Consider the following 27,036-nt stretch of genomic DNA (forward strand, 5'->3'; position numbering starts at 1 on the left):
CGTTTTACCCAGATATGCCGCTTTCCCAATTTGCTCTAACAGCTGTTCTTTATCATTAATATTAATATATCCCAACCAATAATTGATTTCCCTTCTTTTGCCCCAAGCAGATATCTACCCATAAAGCTTCCACATTACCCTCGTCACACTCCACATGCCTAAGATGTGTCTCTAACTCATGGTTGACATTCAAACATACTCCACCACCCTTCTGTTTTTTTCAGTTCCCCTTAAAAACATGTACCCATGTAAGTTAACTGCCCAGCCATGTGTCTCATCCTACCACTTCTTTTTCCCCCCTTGTTTCCCTTTTTTTCTTGCTTTGGACATATACAGTCATTAGCACTATAAAGTATCTCTTTCTGTAGATGTTAGGTATTAGGTTAGGTTAATCCCTTGGAGGCTGTCAGGGTGGCGGTCCGATGTCCGGAACCCAGACACAGTGTCCAGGCGGCGGACACTGTCTTCAGCATGGAGGTGGATTAGCAGGGTCTGGTGCAGGGTAACTGGTGTTGTGCAGCCACATACCAAGACCCTGATTCAGCTTAAGCGGATACCAGGAACTAGGAGCTTGGAAAATTAAGCAGACCTCCCAGGAGCTGAATAGGGAGGCTCTGCAGCAAGATTGTATCCAGTACTAGAAACAAGGCAAGACTAGAGATAGGCACCAAACATGGAAACAAGACAAAACTAATAGAATCCAGAACCAGAGAAGGATAGTAAGCTAAACCCAGAACATATACACAAGACATGAGGAAAACATGAACATAACATGGGCATGACTGACCAGGACTGGGTATACAAACTAAAACAAGACAGGATAACATATGCAAAACAAGAGGAGATATAACTAAGTACTACATATGGAAATCATGGGGATTTAGTCACACTATATGATCATACATTGCATAAGCATGCCAACAACGCCAATGTACCCCATATCTGGCAGGTCCTACACTGCCTAATGTATGCTAAAATAACCACAGATTCAGAACACACATATAGCACTTACCTGCAAGAAAGGACAGAAGCAGTGAGCAGCTGCCTGCAGGAACACTGCAACATAATGAAAGATGGAAACAAACGGGTGTGGCAAATAAAACAAACATTTAAAGGAAACCTGGAGACTGGGAAATCCAGGGACAAACTATAGGAATGAACCCAGAAATCCCAGCATAAAGAAAACCAGACACAGACTAGAAAACCAAAAAACCAAGGAAAACTAAGCAAGAATAGCAAAAAGAGTACTGGATACCAGAAGCCAAGGCCAGACATCTCCACAGAACAAAGCAGGACGTGACAGAGGCAAACTTAGGGGTTGTGTACATTGAGTTATAGTTTGAGATATTACTCAATGGGTGCTCAGATGTTATATACATATGTTTTTATTTTTTTATTCTTCATTTTGCCTTCTTGCTCCTTTAGTGGTAAGAGAAAATTGGATAGCATGATACACTTTAACCCCTTAAGGACCAAACTTCTGGAATAAAAGGGAATCATGACATGTCACACATGTCATGTGTCCTTAAGGGGTTAAACAATAAAGTCGTTGAGAGTCTTTTTAAACTGCGAGTCATTAAGCACATGATCTTTGACGCAGGTACGTGAGAGAGGCAGGGGACATGTATGTCATAATTGTGGGTCACACAGGGGAATGAAGGACAGCTCTTGTGCCTCATTGACATAGCATGCATTAGGTAATGCCCCCATAGAGATGCACCACAAGTCAGAGGCATGGATGAAACTCTTATAAACATGTGCTTCATACCCACTCTGCAGGGCCATTGCAGGGAATTAGAATTCCAGAGTGCACAGCCCGGTTGGAAGCATATACCTTATATACTTTTATGATGGAGAAAGGAGTACACCCATGCTTGCCTAGCTGACTAAATTGCAGGAATGGAACATAAATGAAAGAGGGAACCAGCCTGGTGTACATCAAAGCAATCTATGTGGTTGTACAACAATAAGAGACTTATATTTTTGGATATATACCTACATTTTATTTTTGTTTTTTTATTTTTCTGCATTTTTTTACCGGTTACATTTTTTTTGTGACATACACATGTTTTGTAATTTTGTAAAAACTTTTTATTTTTTCTTGTGGGTATGCATACTTAATAAGGAATCTATTCCCCATTGGCAACATAGAACAGTTACTAATCCAAGTGCGCAGTTTTGGGACGGTGTATGAAGGACAAATGCTTTCTTTGAGAGGACTGCTTATGTATATATTTTTCCCACTTTGTTTTCCCCTTAATTTTTTCATGTTTTGCACCATGCCATTTCAACTAAACACATTGAATGCGATTTAAAATATGCAATAAAGATACTGACAAAATGTACCATATTGCAGTGTAACCTGTTGTTAAAAGTCGTGACTTAAATATGAATATTAATTTAATATATAATAATTAAGCAACAAATAACAACTTTAATATTTTTTAGAGTTCGGTATTATGGTCGAATATATAATAGGAAATACACAAAACATTGTAGTATTAAATGTATATTTAATATAATTATAATTAACAATTAAACAAATGCTAGCAGAATGTCAATTTACCACAATAATTACACAATACAAAACTACAAACAAAAGGCTATAACAGTTGCTAGCTGTTATAATAGATTACTTACACCTGTTTGGCTGGAGCTATACAGTCAGCTACATTTTCAATCCATGCAAGCAAAAGAAAAAAGAGCAAGAGTTCCTCCTACTATTTGGTTTTATCCAGTAAGTAGGCTGGCCTGTGATGTCACTTCCAGAAGCACATGAGTTAGCACACTGACCCCTAGTGGTGCGTCTAAAGAATTAAGCTCATTATGCTTTTTTATGACAAAAAGTCATTAATTAATTAATACCATTACACCTGTATTCACTAGTTGGCTGACAAATGTGTTTTTTCGCTCTACATGAGTCTTTTGTTCTTTTCATGTTTGTAATTTTATTTTTGTCATAGAAACTGTAGCGGAGTGCAATATTAAAATCCACGATCTCCGCTGGTATTAAGGGTAAATCCACAGTCAGCGCTGAAAAGTAAGGCAATATCCCAAATCCCCCAGTAACCGGAAGAAACACAGTTCTGGGAGTCAACTGAGGTCTTTATTCACAGCTTCCAGTATTTATACAATTCCCCATGCAAGGGGTTTCCAGACAGACTTAGCAGGAGTAATATAGTAGGGGACTACATGGGGGACTTAACATTCTGGACATTTCTCCCATCAGGCACTGCTGCACGAGAGGGATACTCCCACTGGGATACACTGTTAAGTGGATTATCCCTCCTTGCAACCGAACCGACATTTCACGTTAAAATCTATAACTTGTCCATAATTCACTCTATTTGCATGAATGGACGGTCGGTAGATAGCTGGGGTCTGGGGTTATATTTAGTGAGAATACCGCTCAGATCCCCGCTAAAACTACCGAACGCCGCACAAAATAGACTTAGCCATCGAGTCCGGTTTAGAACTACCGGACACCGATTGAGAACAGTAATGTGATGCGGGCGGAAAATCCGGACGCTCTGGAAGTCCAGCGGTGTTCGTGTCATCGAGTAACCGTTTTCAGTTCCAGGCGCTCGACGACCAAACACCGCTGGAGAGACAAAGGATCCAAGATGGCCGACCGCCGCGTGGTCGGTAGTCGAACGACGGCCACCTAGGAGAGCCTTTAATTACCGATTGCAACATTGTTGCAATCAGTTAACGAGCGCCACACGTCCCTTAATGTGTGGTCTATCAGGGGGCCCGTATTCGTTTCACGAACAGCCCGTCTAGTCGTGGTTCGTGAAACAAACTCCATGAATGCTAGTGGCTTACGGCTGCTAGCATACGAATTCCAATGGCATATAATATGCATCCAAGTTACACACACTACACACACAACACAGCAGAAAATACAGACAACCTTTTGGCATATAAAGTTCAGTGTCCTAGAAGTGGCTAGGTTTGCCACAGAAACTCTTTAAGAAAATTACACTGGATCTATATTTTTGTTGAGAGTGCGGTATTAATGAAAATTGTTAGTGGATTTATTTAGGCTTTTTGGAGTGTGAGTCCCTATACCAGCACCACTAGGTGGATAGAGTGCAGGTACCATAGTTTATTTTGATTTCTCATCCCACCATATTTCTGTTATGCCTATTATGTTGTATTGCTTAGTGTATGCTATTGCCTCTAGTTCCCCTATTTTGATATTTAGGCTCCTTGCATTAGTAAGCATATATTTAAAATTAGCATGGGTCACTTTGTGCAAATTTGCCAAGCCACCCTATCCCCCAGCACAGCAGACCCTCTTCCATTTAGGTGCTATCCATCATGGCTATAAAGGTTGTACCCAAGCGCAAAATTGGCCCAGTGCTCTAAAAAATCAAAACCTTCCTTCCTGCACCAAGACTTCAGCCACTCGTTGACCTCTCCAATCTCCCACTGCCTTTCTATTGTACACAGGTAATATTTCTTAAAGTACTACCTTGGAGGTCCTTTTATTTAGCTTACTTTCTAATTCCCTGAACTCATTCTTTAGGACCTTCCATTTTCCTCTGACTTTTGTACCAATATGGACCACACCAGCTGGGTCATTCCAAGCCCCTCCCAATAACCCATCCACTCTGTCTGCCACTCGCCAGACCCAAGAAGCCGGGAGACAGAAAACTGTCTGGATGAGACAATCAGAGTGGCAGATTTCCCTATCTACTCTCTTACTCACCATAGTTAACACTATGGTCCAGAGCATAAGGGGGGAAGGTTTGCACTACCTAATGATTACTAGTTATGACATGATTAAGGCTTGGCCAAAGTCAATTTACAATATGCAACATTCGTTATTTCGTACTTTGAAACTTATGCCCTATGTTCATGTATAGTATGGTTACTCAAAATCTGACCTGTCACAATATTCGTAATAGCCTTACTCTATATAAATAGAGCAATATGACAAGTGACCATTGATTCTAGGTTTCTTATACTGCTTAATATGTTTCTTTTTCTCTTTATTTCTCTTTATTTATTTTTTATGTTCTTTTTACTGTGTAATTTCATCAATGTTACAATGTCATTTGCACAAATCATATATATGATTGATGCAGATGCTTTGTACAATCATACTTTTTGTATCTCGTTAACCTTGAGCTATTTTCATAATATGCTGTCTACTGAAAAAAACTTAACAGAGTGGCTCTCCTATGCAGCCTCCTATGTAAATCCCGATACATTTAACAAGTTAAACACTATTACAGATCCCCAAGCTATACATATCACTCTTCCTGTCCACATTGGCCACTCTAAATATCATGTGCATTGGTACATTGGTCTATGTCACAAACAAATCAGACCCCCCTTTTTGGAATACCCTATATACCTACATTAAAATGTTTGCCTCCCACCACCATCCCTCCAGTGGACAGACAACAACCAACAATCTCTAATCGACATCCCACCGCACATTAAGATAAATTGTATTTTCTTTTACCCAAAAACCTTCTAGACAGGCTTAAACATGAAACATTTTCACTTTATTTTCACACCCTTATTTCTAATTTCCCCCATCTTGTAATCTATAGTCAAATACTCCTCTATATAATGGTCCGACCATGCGGATATGTCCATTACTCTGACACCTCCTCACATCTCTCCTCCCTGATCCTGGTGATTACACCTTTCATTGCTACATAACTCCAATTACACACAGAGATCCAATACAACAAGCCTACATACTTTACCCTAAGCACAAACTTAGTTTCTTTTCCCACATCTTTTAGATCTGCTTAATTCTTATGCTCTGAGGATACAAGTTCAATATGGAGAAAACTAAGGTTTTATCTCTGAACTTTAAGGACCACTTAAGAACAGTTATTATTTCTAAATCACATCATCTCATATTCTTTTTTTTTTGCTCAATATCTCTTTATTTTGTTTCACATTTTACATACTTAGCTAAACAAAAATACAAATAAATAAACATTTTTATTTTAAATTAAAATTAAAATTTTAAACCAATAATATTAAATGGTCTCATATTCTATGCCTAGGTATCAACCTTGTATAGAATATGAGACAGACAAATACTAAATTAATTACACCCCTCTTGGCTAGGGAAAATGCCTCAATCAAGAGGAATATATTTCCCAGATGCTTTTATACCTTCCAAAATAATCCCCATCCATGTGTCCATTTCAGATTTCAAATTATTACAATATGAATTAGATACATTAAACTATCCACTCCCTATATACACACCTGAAACAAGATGGCCTAGATCTTATTAGATGCATAATGGCTAAAATTCAACAATGACATGCCCCTCCAGAGATTAAACAATAGGAACACATTGAATATCTTATGTTTAACAGAGGTGTGGGAAATACCTACAATACCCATTTTGCCACAGCTCTCCAAAAGATGGTTGAGGCGACTGAGATGGACAAGCTAACAGCCTCTGTGCATGACTCCTCTAAACATTACCATTAGATCTGGGACTCCTGGCTTTAAAATGATCAGGCTTTATATGTCACTTTACATTTTCATTGCATAACATATAGGTTATTTGTTGTCTTTTAATCATTCCTATAGATTATTATGCTTAACTTTATTTCTGTAGGGGGATTCAGAGCAACCAATCGTCTGCCTTTCCCTTCCCTACCCCTTGTTTTCATCTGTTCTCTCTCTCAAACCGCTCTTCCCATCTCCCCTATTCTTTCTTTTAATGGGTTGTGAGGCATCCCAACCCTCTCACTTTTTCTACCTTTTGTTTAAATTTCTTAACCTTCTTTTTCTTGACTCAGAACAAGTTTTTACAGATACTATAAGCAGTTTACGCACTGTGATGGAGACGGGCATATGTCCCCTTACCCAAGTAAAAAATATATACTGTTGGTGCAGTTGCAAGAATTATTCCAATTCTTTTTTATTCTGTGTAATTCAATTAAACCGAAACTTTTTATAAATCATTATATCTGGAGGCAGCCATGCTACAGGATTTCATATAAATCCGGCACTTTCCTGTAAGATTCTTACCTTGAGAAGGGGAGTGCATGCAGAATCCTTTTCCTTGTATTCTTATTTACTGTCTATATTTTGGGTGTTTTAATTACACTCTTACTATAAGAATACAACACTGTCTTCAGTTGAGACTGTCTTTAATGTCTTTAATGCTGTATAGAACCAAATAAAAAGCTATTTTTTTTTTAAAAAATGGCGCGATCACCATCCATTCACAGTAGATTTCATACATAGGTGGGTAATGATATCACTAATTATATGTTGAGTAACTTAATTCTTTCTAAATGTGATTTGTTTATGTGCTGCAGTTGGATTTTGGTAACATTTGTATTTTGCTGCTCATTAGCATTTAAAAATATGTATATTTATTAACAAAATGATAAGTGCTGATTCTATTTGCTATGATTTTTCAAATCCTTTATTTACTTACATATGAGTTTTACAAGCATACTCTGTTATGCTATTTTAAATATAATGTGTCCAGAAAGTGCACTAAATAAAACAATCATGTCCGCAAAGTACACAATATTCACTACTAGTAAGAGATTAAGCAAGCTTTATTTGTAAAAAAAATTACTAGTTTTCAAGTATATAAAACAAATTTTTAAAACAAAAAAGTTCAAACTTTTGAAAATGATTTGATTTCTTTTCTTTCTTTTATTCTTTGGGGTAATTTAATGCACATAAGTGGATTGCCTTTGACATATTGTTTATCAGCTGTGAAAATAATATTTATTACATTTCACTTACAGTTAAAGTTCTATCACATAAACACAGGTGCAGCTAGTGACAGAGTAACACCTGTATCTGATTGATTGCAATACACTTACAAGTCAGGAATAATAAATGACTGTGTACAATGACTGCTTCAGCATAGAGAAATCTGAATGCTTGAATCTTGCTTTAAAAAACTGAGTTTAATGGTAATATACTAAGAATTAAATGTTGTATACAATATACTATAGGGAAAGTGTTATAGGAAAATTTCAATTTCATATTTTATATTTGTGTTAGGGGCAAAAAGAATGAATAAAAGATAAAAGGAGTGTATCAAAGTGTAGCATAGTGTAGGGAGAGAAAAAGTTGGTTGTGGTGTGCCAGAACCAACGATGTGGTAGGCCTGTAAATAAAAAGGGCCCACCCATGAGGTGTATTGAAAGGTATAGAAAGAGGGAGAGGAGGGTGGGGTCATATAAATCGCTAAGGCACGAATGAGACAGAGGAAGGTGAGTAGTGGTAACCGTGGCCCTCCCACAACTGCAGGCCAAGTCATGATATTTGTGTCAGGGGCAAAAAGGCAGAATAAAAGAGAAAAGGAGCATATCAAAGTGTAGCATAGTGTAGGGAGAGAAAAAGTCGGTTGTAGTGTGCCGGAACCAACGATGCGGTAAGCCTGTAAATAAAGAGGGCAAAAGTAAATACAAGCAAGAATTTATTACAATCAACAAATGATAGGAAAGAACATAATTACATGGACATATTATTAAATACATGTCTAAGTTCTTGTACCGGATGTGATATGTACAGGGAATATGCAAAGACTTCCATCGACCTAGAGTTTTAATTATATGGACTGGTATGTTCTTACTTAAACCCATGGATGCCGCCCCTATTCTAAAAGAGTGACAAAAATAGTCGGATGAATTGAGACCTATCCTCATGATTAATGATCTGATGTGTGTCACAAATTTCGTTGTTGTAAGGACTGACTGTAAAGATAAAAGTGGTTGGAAAGCTTGGATACTAAGAGAAAGTAAATAGGTGTCCATGAATTTAACCAGGCACCATTTATTATGTGTGAGGTAATAAGGAATTCAAATGTGTTGCCCATCTTAGGTCGTTTTTATGTGTGGTAGGGACAGTACATAATAGTCTCCTGGCTTAGATAGGTGAGATCTCCTGAGACAGAATTGTAAGTTGGTTGTGGTAGTTGTGATAAATTCTCGGGACCTAAGAAAACCAGAAATAGCTAGGTATATTGCAGCTTTAATTACTAGGTTAGTGCGTGATTCGAAGGGACAAGCATCTAATAGGTCTGATAAAGAATGTAATAGTTGGATGTCAATAGGTAATCTTTTGTGTGTTTGAGCGTGGCCGGATCTCTGAATGCCTCTGAGTATTGTTTTAATCACATGAAGCTGTGTTTGTTTGGAAATATGTTCAGAATGAGATGTTGTATACCGGATAGGTATAGTTTGATGGTATTATGGGATAATGCTAGTTTGAGGTGGCAAGAAGAAGCAAAACCTAACACAGACAACATTGCAAAAGAGTCAGTAAAGTTATATTCTAATAAAAAACCTCTTAAATAAGGAGAAAGCCCAATCATATTCTCTGTGCGTGTTAGAAGAAAGTGCCAGTCGAGAAAGATGATGGGCGTGAGGTAACAAAGCGGTTAGTCCATGATCAGATCCTGAAACGTAGGGGCGGCAGTGGCCATGGGAGAGGCCGTAGGCAGAGAATGCCTGGAAATGAAATTGAGACAGTCTGTCAGCAGCAATATTTGTAACACCTGGTACATGAATACAGATCAGAAAGAATTAATGACTAGCTGCCAACCAGGTTAACTTCCAAAGGAACCTCATAATAATTAGAGATGACGAACACGCTTTATTAATGATGTGACACGTGCCTTGGTTGTCTTAGAAACAGCGTACCGGACAACCCGACCACACCTGACCCCAAGCCACAGCAGCTGCTTCAATTGGGTAAATTAAAAAAAAAGAGGTAGTGGAAAAACCTGTGCTCAGGACTTCCATAGGCCAAGCATCCCACTGTCAGGATTCACGCCTTGACCTCCAGACTGCCAGACGGGGTCGCCCTTTTATTGCCCGAAGAGGGATTTGAACCTGTATGCTTGGCAGTTCTGAACCTGCTCTTTAACATCTGAGCCATTTCAGGACTTGGGATAACTCCTGTTTTATCTTGTATTGCCTGCAGCACTAAGGGGCTGGACTTCACCTGGCTCAGACCTGTCGATCACTCTCCAGCTGAACCTGATATACTAATCATCAAGGTATAAGACACTGCTCCTCCCTAAGGGCAGTGTCAGTTCAATGACTCTGGTTAGAGAGTTGCTACTCCACGTGCTAAGTATTCTCCTGACCTTGGATTGTGACTCGTATCTCCTGAATTCTGGCATCCTTTGACCTTGGCTTGTTACTCGTATCCCCTGATTTCCGGCACCCTCTGACCATTGGCTTACCTACGACTATTCTCCTGGATTTCCTTGTCTGTACTGCGACTACAAGCATTCAGCTGCACAGCCCCCGTGCACAGATTCACAGGCCAGGTGAGTTCTACCTTGACCACCTCGGCCTGTGTCTAATTGCAAGGGTGAGCTTTTATCTCTGCATGTTGGACTCCCAGCAAGGTAAGCCTGACATATTGAACTGACCCTTATGGAGTCCACAGAGATAATGCTCACCTCACTTGCTCAGCAAGTGTCCAGCCTGACCCAGACTGTTTCGGAACTGCAGCAAGAACTTTTATCTCTTAAAGGCACAGTACGCCCAGTTCCAGAACCGTTTGTTGTGATGCCTGACCGCTTTGATGGTTCCCGTACCTCCTTCACAGCATTCAGACTGGATTGTGAACTTCTTTTTGCTCTCAAGCCTAAAACTTACAACAGTGACTTTGTCAAGGTCCGTTCGGCCATCAACTTACTTGTCGGACGGATCAAGGAGTGGGCATACCGGAAGCTACAGGAGAAAAGCACTGTCTTGGACAGTTGGGAGTCATTTATGTCCGCAATGGACTCTCAGAGCTCTACCTCCAGGAAAGCTACTCCCAAGCCTGCTCCATCTAACCGCAGATCGCTGTTACCTAAAGAAAAGGACTCCTACCAAGTCCCCATAAGGTCACAACGCAAACCCTCCTCCAGTAAACCTCCTTGTACCCCTGTTTTCCCTCAAGCTAGCTATGAAACTCCAATGGACATGGAGGAACCGCCTTGTGACCCTGGTTTTCCTCTAGCTAGCTGTGAATCTCCAGTGGACAGGGAGGAACCCATGGAGATAGGCTTCGTCCGCTCTAAAACAAGACTGCCATCTAGAGAAAGAGATCGAAGGAGGGCGCGTTGTCTCTGTTTTTATTGTGGTGAAGAAGGGCACTTTATCTCTCACTGCCCTATTCGCCCAACTCGGCCTGAACCTCTTCAAGTGGGTACAATTCAGCTGCACCCTGTTATTCCGGCAACACGACCTAAAAAATGTCAAAGGTGCTGTCGGATATTTCCACGTTCCGTGATGCAGAAGAGTACCCAGACTACGATGGCTGCTGATGCCAGTGGATCTCAAGACCACAAGAAATCACTACTTCCAGAAAACTCACCTATGGGAAATAGTTCAGATAAAATGGTTTGTGGGACTAAGTTTATTTCCGCCTGCACCAGGTCTCTGAATGGCCCAGACCTTTCTCCACCAGTACCCGACACTGATACCCCAAGGTCCCCGACTGAGGGACTCCACTCTGGATACTTCGATTACAAGGACTTCCTCAGTGATACGGAGTCCGAAGACGAGGAATACAGTTCCCAAAAGGAACCTGTTCACGCCCAGAGTGCGTTCTTAAGGGGAGGGTACTGTCAGGATTCACGCCTTGACCTCCAGACTGCCAGACGGGGTCGCCCTTTTATTGCCCGAAGAGGGATTTGAACCTGTATGCTTGGCAGTTCTGAACCTGCTCTTTAACATCTGAGCCATTTCAGGACTTGGGATAACTCCTGTTTTATCTTGTATTGCCTGCAGCACTAAGGGGCTGGACTTCACCTGGCTCAGACCTGTCGATCACTCTCCAGCTGAACCTGATATACTAATCATCAAGGTATAAGACACTGCTCCTCCCTAAGGGCAGTGTCAGTTCAATGACTCTGGTTAGAGAGTTGCTACTCCACGTGCTAAGTATTCTCCTGACCTTGGATTGTGACTCGTATCTCCTGAATTCTGGCATCCTTTGACCTTGGCTTGTTACTCGTATCCCCTGATTTCCGGCACCCTCTGACCATTGGCTTACCTACGACTATTCTCCTGGATTTCCTTGTCTGTACTGCGACTACAAGCATTCAGCTGCACAGCCCCCGTGCACAGATTCACAGGCCAGGTGAGTTCTACCTTGACCACCTCGGCCTGTGTCTAATTGCAAGGGTGAGCTTTTATCTCTGCATGTTGGACTCCCAGCAAGGTAAGCCTGACACCCACAGCCATTCATTTCTGTAAATGGCCAAGAAGCCTGCAATGGCCGCAGTGTCCATCAATATTGTGGGTGAAATTTCAGGAAGTAACATATTCCTTTCGTTCTTGGAGAGTAAGAACCTTTGCCACATGAGCAAATCGGCTGTGGCCTGGTCATCTAGCATGATCCAGCTGTCATCATTAGGAAGATTGGGAAACAGGGATAGTAATTGAGATATAAATGTTCGGCCTTGAGGAATAATCCTCATAGCCAAATTCAAGGACCCCAACAAAGATTGTAATTACTTCCGACAGCATGACCTACTTTGTATATAGCGATCAATGCATCAGAGTACGATATCTATTTTATCTTTGGGCAGACTGGTCTGCATGGTAAAAGAATCAAGCTGTATACACAGAAAGGTAATAATGGTATCCGGACCTTCTGTTTTCTTGGGTGACACTGGTACACCCAATGACTGAAAAAGAGCAATGGCTTCTTTAAGTGGCTACATGGCTTCTTTAAGGCTACATGGGGAAACAGGTTTTCCTCAATCATAAGGAAATCGTCTAAATAGTGTATGACTGCAGGGCATCTATTAAAATGTAAGGAGCAAACAGCACAGAGTCTCTGTAAAAAAATATCAAACAGTTTTGGGCTACTTTTAGATCCAAAAGTAAGCTGGGAGAATAAGTAATATAGGCCCTTCCATTTAACACCATGCAAATGCCAGAGTGCAGGGTGTATCGGTAATAGTTTAAAAGCATTGACAATATCCGTCTTACTAAGCCTAGCACCTACCCCAGCTTTTATGATAGCCAAGATGGCATTATCAATCATGAAATATCTCAGCGAAAATTCCTCAGATGGATAAAGGAATTCAAACTAGTAATTTCCGTTGAATGACGGGCAGAGAGGCCGATAATCAACCTCTGTTTCATGGAGTTCTTTCCGGTGACAATACCAATAGGGTTGTCCTCCATGAAGTGAAAGGCAGAGCTTGAAAAGGACGTAAAAGACCACCCTCAGTGACCTCCCATTGTATGAGAGTATCAACCGCCTCCGGGTGTGCCAGGGCCGATATCAGGTTTTTACACTCAAAGATACCCGACGGCATATGTATAATGCCTGTATGAAAACCTTAAGAAAACCCAGAGAGTAAGAAATCAACTAAGTGTCTGGATGGGTGAGAAGACAACATAGCTGACAAGGTAGTCACATTAACAGAGGTTATGTATGGTTTGGGAAATCATTTATTGGGGCACATAGTTTTTGCATGTGCACGGAAACACTTGGAACAGTCGTGCAAAAGCCTGCAAGCGCTAAAACTGCAAGTAGCAGCATTAAAGCTATTACAGACATGGGACTTCCCCAGAAATAGCATGGGGCATCCCAATTTATCCTTAATGACCTTGTCAGGTTGTGTAGAAGGGGAGGGAACAACAAGGTCGGAGGAAACCTCGACATTATTGGGACAAAGATTTATAGAATGAGTCGTGGAGGAGCAAACTGCACAAGCTGGAGTTCTTAGACCCGCACAGTGACTGCAGAAGAGTTCTGTGTCCAGTTTACTCCAATTCAACTTGACACCAAATGCTCCAGGCACCTTATCAGAGAAGGACCTGTGGTAATCGTAAAAAGATGTACCACCTTATTTGTGTCCCAAGTCCCCCAGCTTGTGCAGGTAAAGGTCTAACTTGTGTCTCCTAGCAGGGTAGACTGAGCACAAAACATCCCTATATAATCTAAATGCCAGGACAAACTCCGGGATGGAAAGTTTCCTGTTAAGCCTGGGGTCCCAGGACTTGATCACAACCGACAAGTCACCATAGGCATGTCTTATTATCTATGATATCCTGGGAGGCAATGAGGAGCGAAACCAGGTTTATGTCCTTGCCTTCCAAGATATCTTTCCTAATAATAGCTAGGACCATATGGCGGAGTATCTATGATGAACAAAAAATTACCTGGTGGAGCCACAGGAGGTTCTGCCTGAACAGGAGCAGGAAGACTGGCTGGCGACTCAGCCAGAGTGGCAGTTTCCAATTTCTCCATGGAGTGAACATCAGAGGGGTAAGCACCACTCGTGCCCTCTCCTGCATTAGTGTTATCCGTGGATGCATGCAGTAACTTGAAGAGTTCAGCTTTCCTAGTGGTTGCTGGGAACGGAATTTGACGTCTCCGCAGTGATGCAAGGAATAGACCAGGAACTGATGGAGGTAGGTGTAGACGAATCTCCTCTGCGTGAAGGAGTACCAGACCTAGCCGGAGTAAGGGACACTTTAATAGGACCTTTTGTACACAGGAAATTTAACACCCTAAAATAATTTAAAAGGTAATTTTTAACAAATAAGTTATGATTTTAGCAGACAAAATACACTACAAACTGCTTCTAATACTTGATGTTGAAGAAACAACATAACTAATTATTCTTTGTTAATTAATTTGAACAATAAATAGACGAGCATTGTAACTAATATTATGTTATTATTTATATAGCATTAACAAATTCTGCAGCGCTTTACAGTGGGTGGACGAACAAACATGTAGCTGTAACCAGACAAGTTGGACACACAGGAACAGAGGGGTTGAGGGCCCTGCTCAATGAGCTTGCATGCTAGAGGGAGTGGGGTAAAGTGACACAAAAGGTAAGGATATTATTAGACTAATGACAGTTGCAAGAGAGGAATCAGTCGTGAGCTATTAACAGTTTAATTTATATGGTTTTATGAAGAAGTGGGTTTTTAATGATTTTTTTGAAGGAGTGGAGACTGGGTGAGCATCTAACGGAGGAGGGAACTAATATATACTGTAGCAAAATTTACAAAATAATAGATACACATGGGCAAAATACTGGAAATTGGGAAGTACAAAATGCATAATAAGAAATTTACAAATAACTTTTCATTCTCAAACTGTAACTCTTAGAAGGAATGGGATAAGCTATATTTGGTCCTTCCCAGTGACTTTGATTCAGATACAAAGATAAAGGTGAATTCATTAGGAACCCACCCCCACTCCAACAGTGGTTACAAATTAATAAATTACAAATACCTTTCTAACATGTGTGGAGGGGAGGAGAGAGGAAAAAAAAGAAGAAAAAAAATGTTTTTGTTTTGTTTTGTGTTTGTGTTATAAAGTGTTATAGCATTCCTAATACCATACTTTTAGTCTGATCTATTTTAGCCTAGGATTAACCTGAGTGTCTAATTGGTCTTAGACTAAAAATATTGTGTTTCTAGTTAATGTGTAAGATTTTTTGCGATTTTTATTTATCCAGTAGATAGTGTGCTATTTTTTTTTCAATATTCACAAATTGACACGTACTGTAGTTTAACGTTAAATGCACTTAGTTACCTTAAAAGATTTTACTGAGTGCTTGGTCACCCAAAAATAAGGGTTGGGTCACTATATATTTATTCATGGCTGTCTATACTTTGCACTAACTGAAATGAACACTACACTGCGTGCAGAATTATTAGGCAAATGAGTATTTTTTGACCACATCATCCTCTTTATGCATGTTGTCTTACTCCAAGCTGTATAGGCTCGAAAGCCTACTACCAATTAAGCATATTAGGTGATGTGCATCTCTGTAATGAGAAGGGGTGTGGTCTAATGACATCAACACCCTATATCAGGTGTGCATAATTATTAGGCAACCTCCTTTCTTTGGCAAAATGGGTCAAAAGAAGGACTTGACAGGCTCAGAAAAGTTAAAAGTTGTGAGATATCTTGCAGAGGGATGCAGCACTCTTAAAATTGCAAAGCTTCTGAAGCGTGATCATCGAACAATCAAGTGTTTCATTCAAAATAGTCAACAGGGTAGCAAGAAGCGTGTGGAGAAAGCAAGGCGCAAAATAAGTGCCCATGAACTGAGAAAAGTCAAGCGTGCAGCTGCCAAGATGCCACTTGCCACCAGTTTGGCCATATTTCAGAGCTGCAACATCACTGGAGTGCCCGAAAGCACAAGGTGTGCAATACTCAGAGACATGGCCAAGGTAAGAAAGGCTGAAAGACGACCACCACTGAACAAGACACACAAGCTGAAACGTCAAGACTGGGCCAAGAAATATCTCAAGACTGATTTTTCTAAGGTTTTATGGACTGATGAAATGAGAGTGTCTTGATGGGCCAGATGGATGGATTGGTAAAGGGCAGAGAGCTCCAGTCCGACTCAGACGCCAGCAAGGTAGAGGTGGAGTACTGGTTTGGGCTGGTATCATCAAAGATGAGCTTGTGAGGCCTTTTCGGGTTGAGGATGGAGTCAAGCTCAACTCCCAGTTTCTGGAAGACACCTTCTTCAAGCAGTGGTACAGGAAGAAGTCTGCATCCTTCAAGAAAAACATGATTTTCATGCAGGACAATGCTCCATCACACGTGTCCAAGTACTCCACAGCGTGGCTGGCAAGAAAGGGTATAAAAGAAGAAAATCTAATGACATGGTCTCCTTGTTCACCTGATCTGAACCCCATTGAGAACCTGTGGTCCATCATCAAATGTGAGATTTACAAGGAGGGAAAACAGTACACCTCTCTGAACAGTGTCTGGGAGGCTGTGGTTGCTGCTGCACGCAATGTTGATGGTGAACAGATCAAAACACTGACAGAATCCATGGATGGCAGGCTTTTGAGTGTCCTTGCAAAGAAAGGTGGCTATATTGGTCACTGATTTGTTTTTTGTTATGTTTTTGAATGTCAGAAATGTATATTTGTGAATGTTGAGATGTTATATTGGTTTCACTGGTAAAAATAAATACCGTATTTATCGGCGTATAACACGCCCCGGCGTATAACACGCACCTCATTTCCAGAAGGAAATTCCAGGAAATGTCCACCTCTCCCATAGTATTCCCCCCCCTCATCCCATAGTGTTCCCCCCCCTTTCCATAGTAATCTCCCCCCCTCCCATAGTATTCTCTCCCCCCTCCCATAGTATTCCCCCCCATAATATTCTCTCCCCCCTCCCATAGTATTCTCCCCCCCCATAGTATTCTCCAACCCCATAGTGTGTCCCCCCTCCCATAGTGTCCCCTAGTGCACTTTCCCTCTGTCCCATATTTACTTACCTGTCTTGAAGCGTGGGCCGGCTTCACAGCGCGCACCGCGGAACTGGAACTTAAATTTCAGGTTCCGGTTTCCGGCGGGACTGAAAGGAAGTGTGCACACAATAGTGTGCACACTTCCTTTCAGTCCCGCCGGAAACCGGAACCTGAAATTTAAGTTCCAGTACCGGCGGGACTGAAAGGAAGTGTGCACACAATAGTGTGCACACTTCCTTTCAGTCCCCCTGGAAACCGGAACCTGAAATTTAAGTTCCAGTTCCGCGGTGCGCGCTGTGAAGCCGGCCCACGCTTCAAGACAGGTAAGTAAATGTAGGATATCGGCGTATAACACGCACCCATGATTTTCTCCCTATTTTCAGGGAGAAAAAGTGCGTGTTATACGCCGATAAATACGGTAATTAAAATGGGTATATATTTGTTTTTTGGTAAGTTGCATAATAATTGTGTACAGTAATAGTCACCTGCACACACAGATATCCCCCTAAAATAGCTATAACTAAAAACAAACTAAAAACTACTTCCAAAAATATTCAGCTTTGATATTAATGAGTTTTTTGGGTTCATTGAGAACATGGTTGTTGTTCAATAATAAAATTAATCCTCAAAAATACAAATTGCCTAATAATTCTGCACTCCCTGTATAGGGTCAGGAACACAAACATGTACAGTATTTTAGTGTTAAAACCACCATTTAGCAATCTAAATATAGTAAAATATTGCGTGCATTCAAGTCTGCTGCTGCTGGCTCTGCCCCTGATCTGCCTGCTTGGCTGACATAATCAGCTTATCTGAGCCAATCACAATGCTTTTCTATAGGATTGGCTGAGACTGTCAAGGAAGCAAATCAGGGGCAGAGCCAGCACAAGACAAACACAGTCCTGGCCAATCAGCAACGCTTCATAGAGGAAAGTTTAGTGTCTTTATACAGAGGGTGGAGAAACTGAATGGCAGTGCTGCACATTGTGCAGCACTGCCCCAGGAAGCACCTCTAGTAGTCATATGAGAAGTGGCCAATAAAGGTATCCCTAGGCTGTAATGTAAACATTGCATTTCCTCTGAAAAGACAGTGTTTACTGCAAAAAAAAAACAGTTGGGAATGATCATACTCACAAGAGCAAATACAATAAGCTGCAGTTGTTCTGGTGATTATAGTGTCCCTTGAAGATAAAGGCACCATTGTCTAGATTTGTATTACTTTGTATTAATTGTTTTGCGCACCTCACCTTTTATCCATGTGACAATATTGTGTCTATTTTAAATTATAGAATTACAAAGCATTTAGTCACTTTGCAACACTTTATGGAGGGTTAAATCCCCCTGTATGGGCAATGTGTCATCATACAAATATACAAAGGTTTTTGTTTTGTTTTTTTCTTCCTGATATCCATGAATGGACTTTGACTGTATATAAAAATGTAACTCACTACGTCACTTTGTAGAACACTAAGTGAAGATAATTGCATTATTGTCTAGATTTAGTTTTATTTTTGGATTAACTGTTTTATGCATCTGCTCTGCTATTCATGAGACAATGTTGTATGTAGCTTAAAGTATAGAATTATAATTGATTTAGTTATTTGTAATCCTTTTTGAAGGTTGAGAGATGTGTCATCATATGCATGCTTTATATTTACATGCATGGGTATGTGTGTATATGCATGTGTACAGGCCTTGCATCCTCAAGAGAGGAATTACTCCTGTTTCTGATTCTCCCACCAGGTATACTCTAGAATAGATTTTTTTTATTTTGGTGGAGTGATAAGGCTAAAATAATAAAAAAAAATCAGATCACCACATCCCATAGTCGGATCACAATGCAATAATAATGGTTATTATTGATAATTTTTTTCCCTCTTCTCTTTCGCACTGCACTTACAGTTAAGGGTTGCTCTTCTACTAGATTTTTCTTTTTTTTCCTCTTTTTTTTTCCCTTGCATCATCACCATAGATAGCCGTTAGACTGGTAAATGCCCAGCTATAGGGTATAGGGAGGTGAGTCTTGTCTTCTTCTTCGAGTCTATAGGATTGGGTCTTTTTTTTTTTTTTAATGTTTGTGTACATTGTATGTCAGATATTTTTCTTCTTTGTTTTTTTTTTTTGTCCTTTTATATATACCTTGCAGGGGAGATGCCAGTGGGGGAGAGGGGAGAACAATTAATATTACATTTGAATCTCTGAACATCAGAGGAATGAATGCCCCACAAAAGAGAATTATTTTTCTGAATTTCTTTAAAAAACAAATGAGACATATTTGTTGAATACAAGAAACACCCTCACTGTCCACAGATAAAGAATGGATCAGATCCAAGGATTTTACCCATATGTTTAAATCCTCCATGTAAAAAAAAAAAAAGGCATTGCGACAAACATTTAAGTTGTTACATCAAGAATCATATTCTGAAGGGAGGTCCCATATTCTTATTTACAAAATGAATAACCTAATCTATACAATAGTAAACGTCTATGCCCCAAACCACTCCCCAACAAAGTTTATACAAAGGATTGTATCTCAAGTAGATTGGATAAAGCAAGGAAGAATTATTTTTTGGTCAAGAGTAATGCGGCAAAAATTATCTTTTCATTACCTTCTTTACCTATCGTAGGAGAGTAAGTGATCTTTGGAAGCCGATAGGCAAAACGCATCATCAAGCATACTCCACGTCATGCTACGCCGTCAAGTGGATCGGCGTTAAACCCTCTTCCCGGAAGAGTTCATGCAGAGTTTTGGAGTGCCCAAATTTCCACAGCCGGCAGCGGACTGACAGGTCTAGAGACTCAGAGCACATTCAATCTAACTGAAGGAGCTTTTGTGAGAACATTTTTAAAGGTTCTTAAGAAAATAACGAATTGTGATTGCACCTGTTGCTGGCGTCCTCTCCTGCATTCTTGATCCATTTAGAGATCTATAAACACTGGAAAGTTAGAGCAGGCTCACCTGCTCCCTATTTATGAGTGTTTCTTTTAGCACAAATAATATTTTTTTACATGATTACACTATGTATTTTCTTCTGTGCTTTGAGTTCAACTGGGCAAAGCTGTATACATTTTAAAGCAACATATTATTGTAAGTGCTTTACTTTCACTATATGCACTTTGGCAAAGGTTTGCACAGCATTAAGTGTTGCACAAATACACTTTATACTTATGTGCACATTATATATTATAAGGTTACACCATTTTATATTTGTATAGTCTTAAAGACACAGTGCACCTTTATTTGTTTTTTTTGGTTTTGAGAGTGTATGAATATGGTCAATTTTGCACTATTTTTCATTCAGTATTTTATATTGCCAGGAGACTTTTTATTGTAGCGCCACTTTTTACTTGTTTTTTTGTGTATGGTTGTACTTTTTATAATCTGGATGGAGCAGGTAACAATACACCTTGAGACCTTGTCAAGACACTCAGAACAGATGCATGGACCATGGAAGTGGTGGCTATGAGGCAGCCTTTGCAGATGACCCTACAAAGCCTTTGTAATTTGACCCTTGGAAATGAGTATCCAAAAGAGGTGTCCAGCTAGACAAGAAATTCAGACCCTTTTGTCCGCCACACTCGAATGGGGTCCCCAGATATGTCATGTGCTGTGTCTACTCATCCCATCAGAAGGAACACATCATGCATAAGGTGAGAGAATACCAGGTGTGGTCATTTTGTAATGCTAATGTGTGCCTGTTTCTTCACCTTATCATCTATAACTGGTGAAGGGGTGTCCTTCCACCCAGCAGATATACTTTTAAATTGCACCAGCCTTTCTTTCCAAGTATAAGCGAACATTGTTGAGACATTTTCTGATGGCCACATTGTCACCTATGTGCGTGAGATTGTGAAAGCCATTCCTTTTCTGATTGGGGGCCAAGGGTGGAAATCATGGAAGCAGGCAAACGACAGCTAGACCTCTGATTCCTACCCATATCTCCCTCTCCCCTTTTTTTTAGTCCACCTCTCAACTTCTCCTTGATTTTCTTCTCTTTTCTATCCCTCTTCTCACCAACCTCTGTGGTTGGGGTATCCTTTCTCCACTTTCTAAGTGTGATGCACCTATTCTAATTATGGTTGCACCATTGTGTGCAGCCCTCAATATTAACACTACCATTGAGGAGTTGCTTTTTATTTTTTTTATTTATTTTTTTGTGCAGGGTATTGCTTGAACTCATGTGTTGATCCCATAGGCGTTTGTGATGTGCGATCATGTGCCTTCGCAAAGCAGTTGTACCTAGGTGGGTGTTGGACTTCCCACGACTCAGTTTATTTTGGCACAGGTTGCAAATGGCATCGCTGTTGTCAGAGGCAGACACACAAAAAAATGCCACACAGCTGAGCTCTGCAATGATTGGTGTGCTGTCTGGTTGACCCCGGGTGCCGATGCATGCTGTCTGACTGTGCCACGAGCTCCTTGCGACGACCTCCCACTGCTTCCAATTCGTCTCCTCCTCCTCTCTGTCTCCCCATCTGAACTTTCCCCCTGTTCTTCTTCTCTTCTAGCGGGCACCCACGTGACATCCACAGACGCATCGTCATCATCAACCGCTTCACTTGTATCTGACAACTCAGCAAAAGAAGCAGCAGCGTGTACAACATAATCATCACACCGTACGTCCATGTGTATAATGCTGCCTGACTGAGACATATCCCTGTTATCTACATCCTCTGGCAATAATGGTTGCGCATCACTCATTTCTTCCAACTAATGTGTAAATAACTCCTTTGACAGCGGCTGTGGTGCTAGTGTTGATTGTGGCGGCAGGCGGGCGAGTGGTAACTTGAGAGGTGCCCGAAGCTAAGCTGGAGGAGGATGGTGTGTCAAGGTTCCGAGCGGAAGCTGTAGAAGATTGGGTGTCCTGTGTTAGCCAGTCAACTATGTCCTCAGAACTTTTCGAGTTCAGTGTACGTGGCCTCTGAACACTGGGCATTATTCTAGGGCCAAAGGGAATCACAGCACCACGACCATGATGGCCCCTGCGGGGTGTCCTGCCTCTGCCTGTCATTTTTGTTTCGATTAGTGGTACCATGCGTGCAAACTACTGTGATAACAGATATGAGTGGCACTGTGCACTGGCAGAAGTTGGCAGAGTAGACGCTGTAGGCCTGAAACACACGCTTGCAGACAAATAACTGCTATTCAATCTTTTACAGTCAAAATTGTATATATTTTTTTTAAATGTACACTACTGTTACACCAGATATGAGTTACACTGGTGTGACACTGTGCCCTGGCAGGCCCTGAAACACACACGTGTGAAGGAAACTGACTGCTATTATTTCACAGTCAAATTTCTAGTTTATTTTTTTAATGTACACTACTGTTACACCAGATATGAGTTGCACTGGTGTGACACTGTGCCCTGGCAGGCCCTGAAACGCACACGTGTGAAGGAAACTGACTGCTATTATTTCAAAGTCAAATTTCTAGTTTTTTTTTAAATGTACACTACTGTTACACCAGATATGAGTAGCACAGGTGTGACACTGTGCCCGGGCAGGCCCTGAGACGCACACACATGAAGGAAAATGACTGCTATTATTTCACAGTCAAATTTCTAGTTTTTTTTTTAAATGTGCACTACTGTTACACCAGATATGAGTTGCACTGGTGTGACACTGTGCCCTGGCAGGCCCTGAAACGCACACGTGTGAAGGAAACTGACTGCTATTATTTCAAAGTAAAATTTCTAGGTTTTTTTTAAATGTACACTACTGTTACACCAGATATGAGTAGCACAGGTGTGACACTGTGCCCGGGCAGGCCCTGAGACGCACACACATGAAGGAAAATGACTGCTTTTATTTCACAGTCAAATTTCTAGTTTTTTTTTTTAAATGTACACTACTGTTACACCAGATATGAGTTGCACTGGTGTGACACTGTGCCCTGGCAGGCCCTGAAACGCACACGTGTGAAGGAAACTGACTGCTATTATTTCAAAGTCAAATTTCTAGTTTTTTTTTTAAATGTACACTACTGTTACACCAGATATGAGTTGCACTGGTGTGACACTGTGCCCGGGCAGGCCCTGAAACGCACACTTGTGAAGGAAACTGACTGCAATTATTTCACAGTCAAAAAAGTGTTGTTTTTTTTTAAATGTACACTACTGTTACACCAGATATGAGTTGCACTGGTGTGACACTGTGCCCTGGCAGGCCCTGAAACGCACACGTGTGAAGGAAACTGACTGCTATTATTTCAAAGTCAAATTTCTAGTTTTTTTTTAAATGTACACTACTGTTACACCAGATATGAGTAGCACAGGTGTGACACTGTGCCCGGGCAGGCCCTGAGACGCACACACATGAAGGAAAATGACTGCTTTTATTTCACAGTCAAATTTCTAGTTTTTTTTTTTTAAATGTACACTACTGTTACACCAGATATGAGTTGCACTGGTGTGACACTGTGCCCTGGCAGGCCCTGAAACGCACACGTGTGAAGGAAACTGACTGCTATTATTTCAAAGTCAAATTTCTAGTTTTTTTTTAAATGTACACTACTGTTACACCAGATATGAGTTGCACTGGTGTGACACTGTGCCCGGGCAGGCCCTGAAACGCACACGTGTGAAGGAAACTGACTGCTATTATTTCACAGTCAAAAAAGTGTTGTTTTTTGTTAAATGTACACTACTGTTACACCAGATATGAGTTGCACTGGTGTGACACTGTGCCCTGGCAGGCCCTGAAACGCACACATGTGAAGGAAACTGACTGCTATTATTTCACAGTCAAATTTCTAGTTTTTTTAAAATGTACACTACTGTTACACCAGATATGAGTTGCACTGGTGTGACACTGTGCCCTGGCAGGCCCTGAAACGCACACGTGTGAAGGAAACTGCTATTATTTCACAGTCAAAAAAGTGTTTTTTTTTTTAAATGTACACTACTGTTACACCAGATATGAGTTGCACTGGTGTGACACTGTGCCCTGGTAGGCCCTGAAACGCACACGTGTGAAGGAAACTGACTGCTATTATTTCACAGTCAAATTTCTAGTTTTTTTTTTAAATGTACACTACTGTTACACCAGATATGAGTTGCACTGGTGTGACACTGTGCCCTGGCAGGCCCTGAAACGCACACATGTGAATGAAACTGACTGCTATTATTTCACAGTCAAATTTCTAGTTTTTTTTTTTTTAAATGTACACTACTGTTACACCAGATATGAGTTGCACTGGTGTGACACTGTGCCCTGGCAGGCCCTGAAACGCACACATGTGAAGGAAACTGACTGCTATTATTTCACAGTCAAAAAAGTGTTGTTTTTTGTTAAATGTACACTACTGTTACACCAGATATAAGTTGCACTGGTGTGACACTGTGCCCTGGCAGGCCCTGAAACGCACACATGTGAAGGAAACTGACTGCTATTATTTCACAGTCAAATTTCTAGTTTTTTTAAAATGTACACTACTGTTACACCAGATATGAGTTGCACTGGTGTGTCACTGTGCCCTGGCAGGCCCTGAAACGCACACGTGTGAAGGAAACTGCTATTATTTCAGTCAAAAAAGTTTTTTTTTTTTTAAATGTACACTACTGTTACACCAGATATGAGTTGCACTGGTGTGACACTGTGCCCTGGTAGGCCCTGAAACGCACACGTGTGAAGGAAACTGACTGCTATTATTTCACAGTCAAATTTCTAGTTTTTTTTTTAAATGTACACTACTGTTACACCAGATATGAGTTGCACTGGTGTGACACTGTGCCCTGGCAGGCCCTGAAACGCACACATGTGAATGAAACTGACTGCTATTATTTCACAGTCAAATTTCTAGTTTTTTTTTTTTTAAATGTACACTACTGCTACACCAGATATGAGTTGCACTGGTGTGACACTGTGCCCTGGCAGGCCCTGAAACGCACACGCGTGAAGGAAACTGACTGCTATTATTTCACAGTCAAATTTCTAGTTTTTTTTTTTTTTAAATGTACACTACTGTTACACCAGATATGAGTTGCACTGGTGTGACACTGTGCCCTGGTTGGCCCTGAATTGCACACGTGTGAAGGAAAATGACTGTGATTATTTCACAGTCAAAAAAGTGTTGCTTTTTTTAAATGTACACTACTGTTACACCAGATATGAGTTGCATTGGTGTGACACTGTGCCCTGGCAGGCCCTGAAACGCACACGTGTGAAGGAAACTGACTGCTATTATTTTACAGTCAAATTTATAGGTTTTTTTTTTTTTTTTAAACGTACACTACTGTTACACCAGATATGAATTGCACTGGTGTGACACTGTGCCCTGGCAGGCCCTGAAACACACACGTGTGAAGGAAACTGACTGCTATTATTTCACAGTCAAAAAAGTGTTGTGAGCAGATGAGTCCTTCAGGACTGTAGTGGACACTGAATACACTAGCATAGCTATCGATTTCCCTATTAGATCAGCAGCAGCACACTGTCCCTCCTCTTTATAAGAATACAGCTTTAGAATGAATCTAAAATGGATGCTGTCCAGGAGGCGGGAGGGTCTGGGAGGGAGGGTCTGCTGCTGATTGGCTGGAATGTGTCTTCTGACTGTGAGGTACAGGGTCAAAGTTTACTCAATGATGATGAATAGGGGCGGACCGAACAGCGCATATGTTCGCCATCCATGGCGAACAAGCTATTTTCGCCAGGAACTATTCGCCAGCGAACTATTCGGGACATCTCTTTCTGACAACAATAAAAAAAAATTAACACCTGGTATAGGAAGTATTTTAAGTAATTATGATGGGCAAATATAAGTTCAAATGACAGAGACAATTTAATACATAATTTCAGATTTTTTTTCCCTCCTCCCTAACATGTACCATTTGCCAGTCCCATTGTCTACATTGTTCAATGCGTGTATGCATGTAGTGTTTTTGATATGTTGGGAAAGATTTTAGAATTAAAAGCTTAGTAGGATCTTTGCATTAAGATTCCTATGTAACACGCTGTTCTGCAAATTATGGGAAGTGACATTAAAAATTACATACTTCACTTTGATAAATGATTGTTGACTTTGTTTCATTTTTTTCTATTGCAACAACAGGTGTGAAAAATGCTGATAAACCCATACAGGAGACATACAGATGGCTGTAGTATAATTTTTGCAAAGTGAGGTTGATTAATTGATTTGGAAGGCAAGGGTCTGGTACTTGTTTCCTTCACAATGTTCCAATTTATTCATCAAGCAATGAGAATATTTGTTTCCCTGTTTCAGATTCTCCCAGTAGACTAATCATGAATGAACATTGTCACGGTTTTATTTACTTGACTGATGCATTCTTGCAGAGGGTTGCAGATGGCAACATGATGCTTTCCCGTTGATTAATTTGATTGATTAGTCTCAAATTAAAGTCAGTGTTTAGGTGCATTCATTTGGTGTTAGTATCACACAGCTGCCATATCCATACAGCTGACAGATGTCACAAGGTCTATTTCTATTTAGTTGTGGTATTCAATCACCCTATCTTAGATTATATTCTATTTACAAAGATCTCACTTGGGAGTTCTGTACACTAATATTGATACAACTTCTAATTATAGTTCAGCCTTAAGGCATGTGATTGGACAAATCTCTTAATATGTATTTTAGAAAGTTGCTGGTTATAATCTGCATTGAGGATTAATATTCCACATTTATTGGGAGTTACACATGTATTCCTAGCGTGTCTATACCTGTAGATCATGAAATACATCAACATGGAAATTGATGGCTGTAACACATCAAAAACATTTATTACAGACAACTGCTGGCAAGTGTTACCAAGAGTAGTCATATGTAGTAAACCTGTGTGTTGGCTTGTTTTCTTGGA

The sequence above is a fragment of the Pelobates fuscus genome, chromosome 5 (genome assembly GCF_036172605.1).
Source record: "Pelobates fuscus isolate aPelFus1 chromosome 5, aPelFus1.pri, whole genome shotgun sequence".
NCBI lineage: Eukaryota > Metazoa > Chordata > Amphibia > Anura > Pelobatidae > Pelobates > Pelobates fuscus.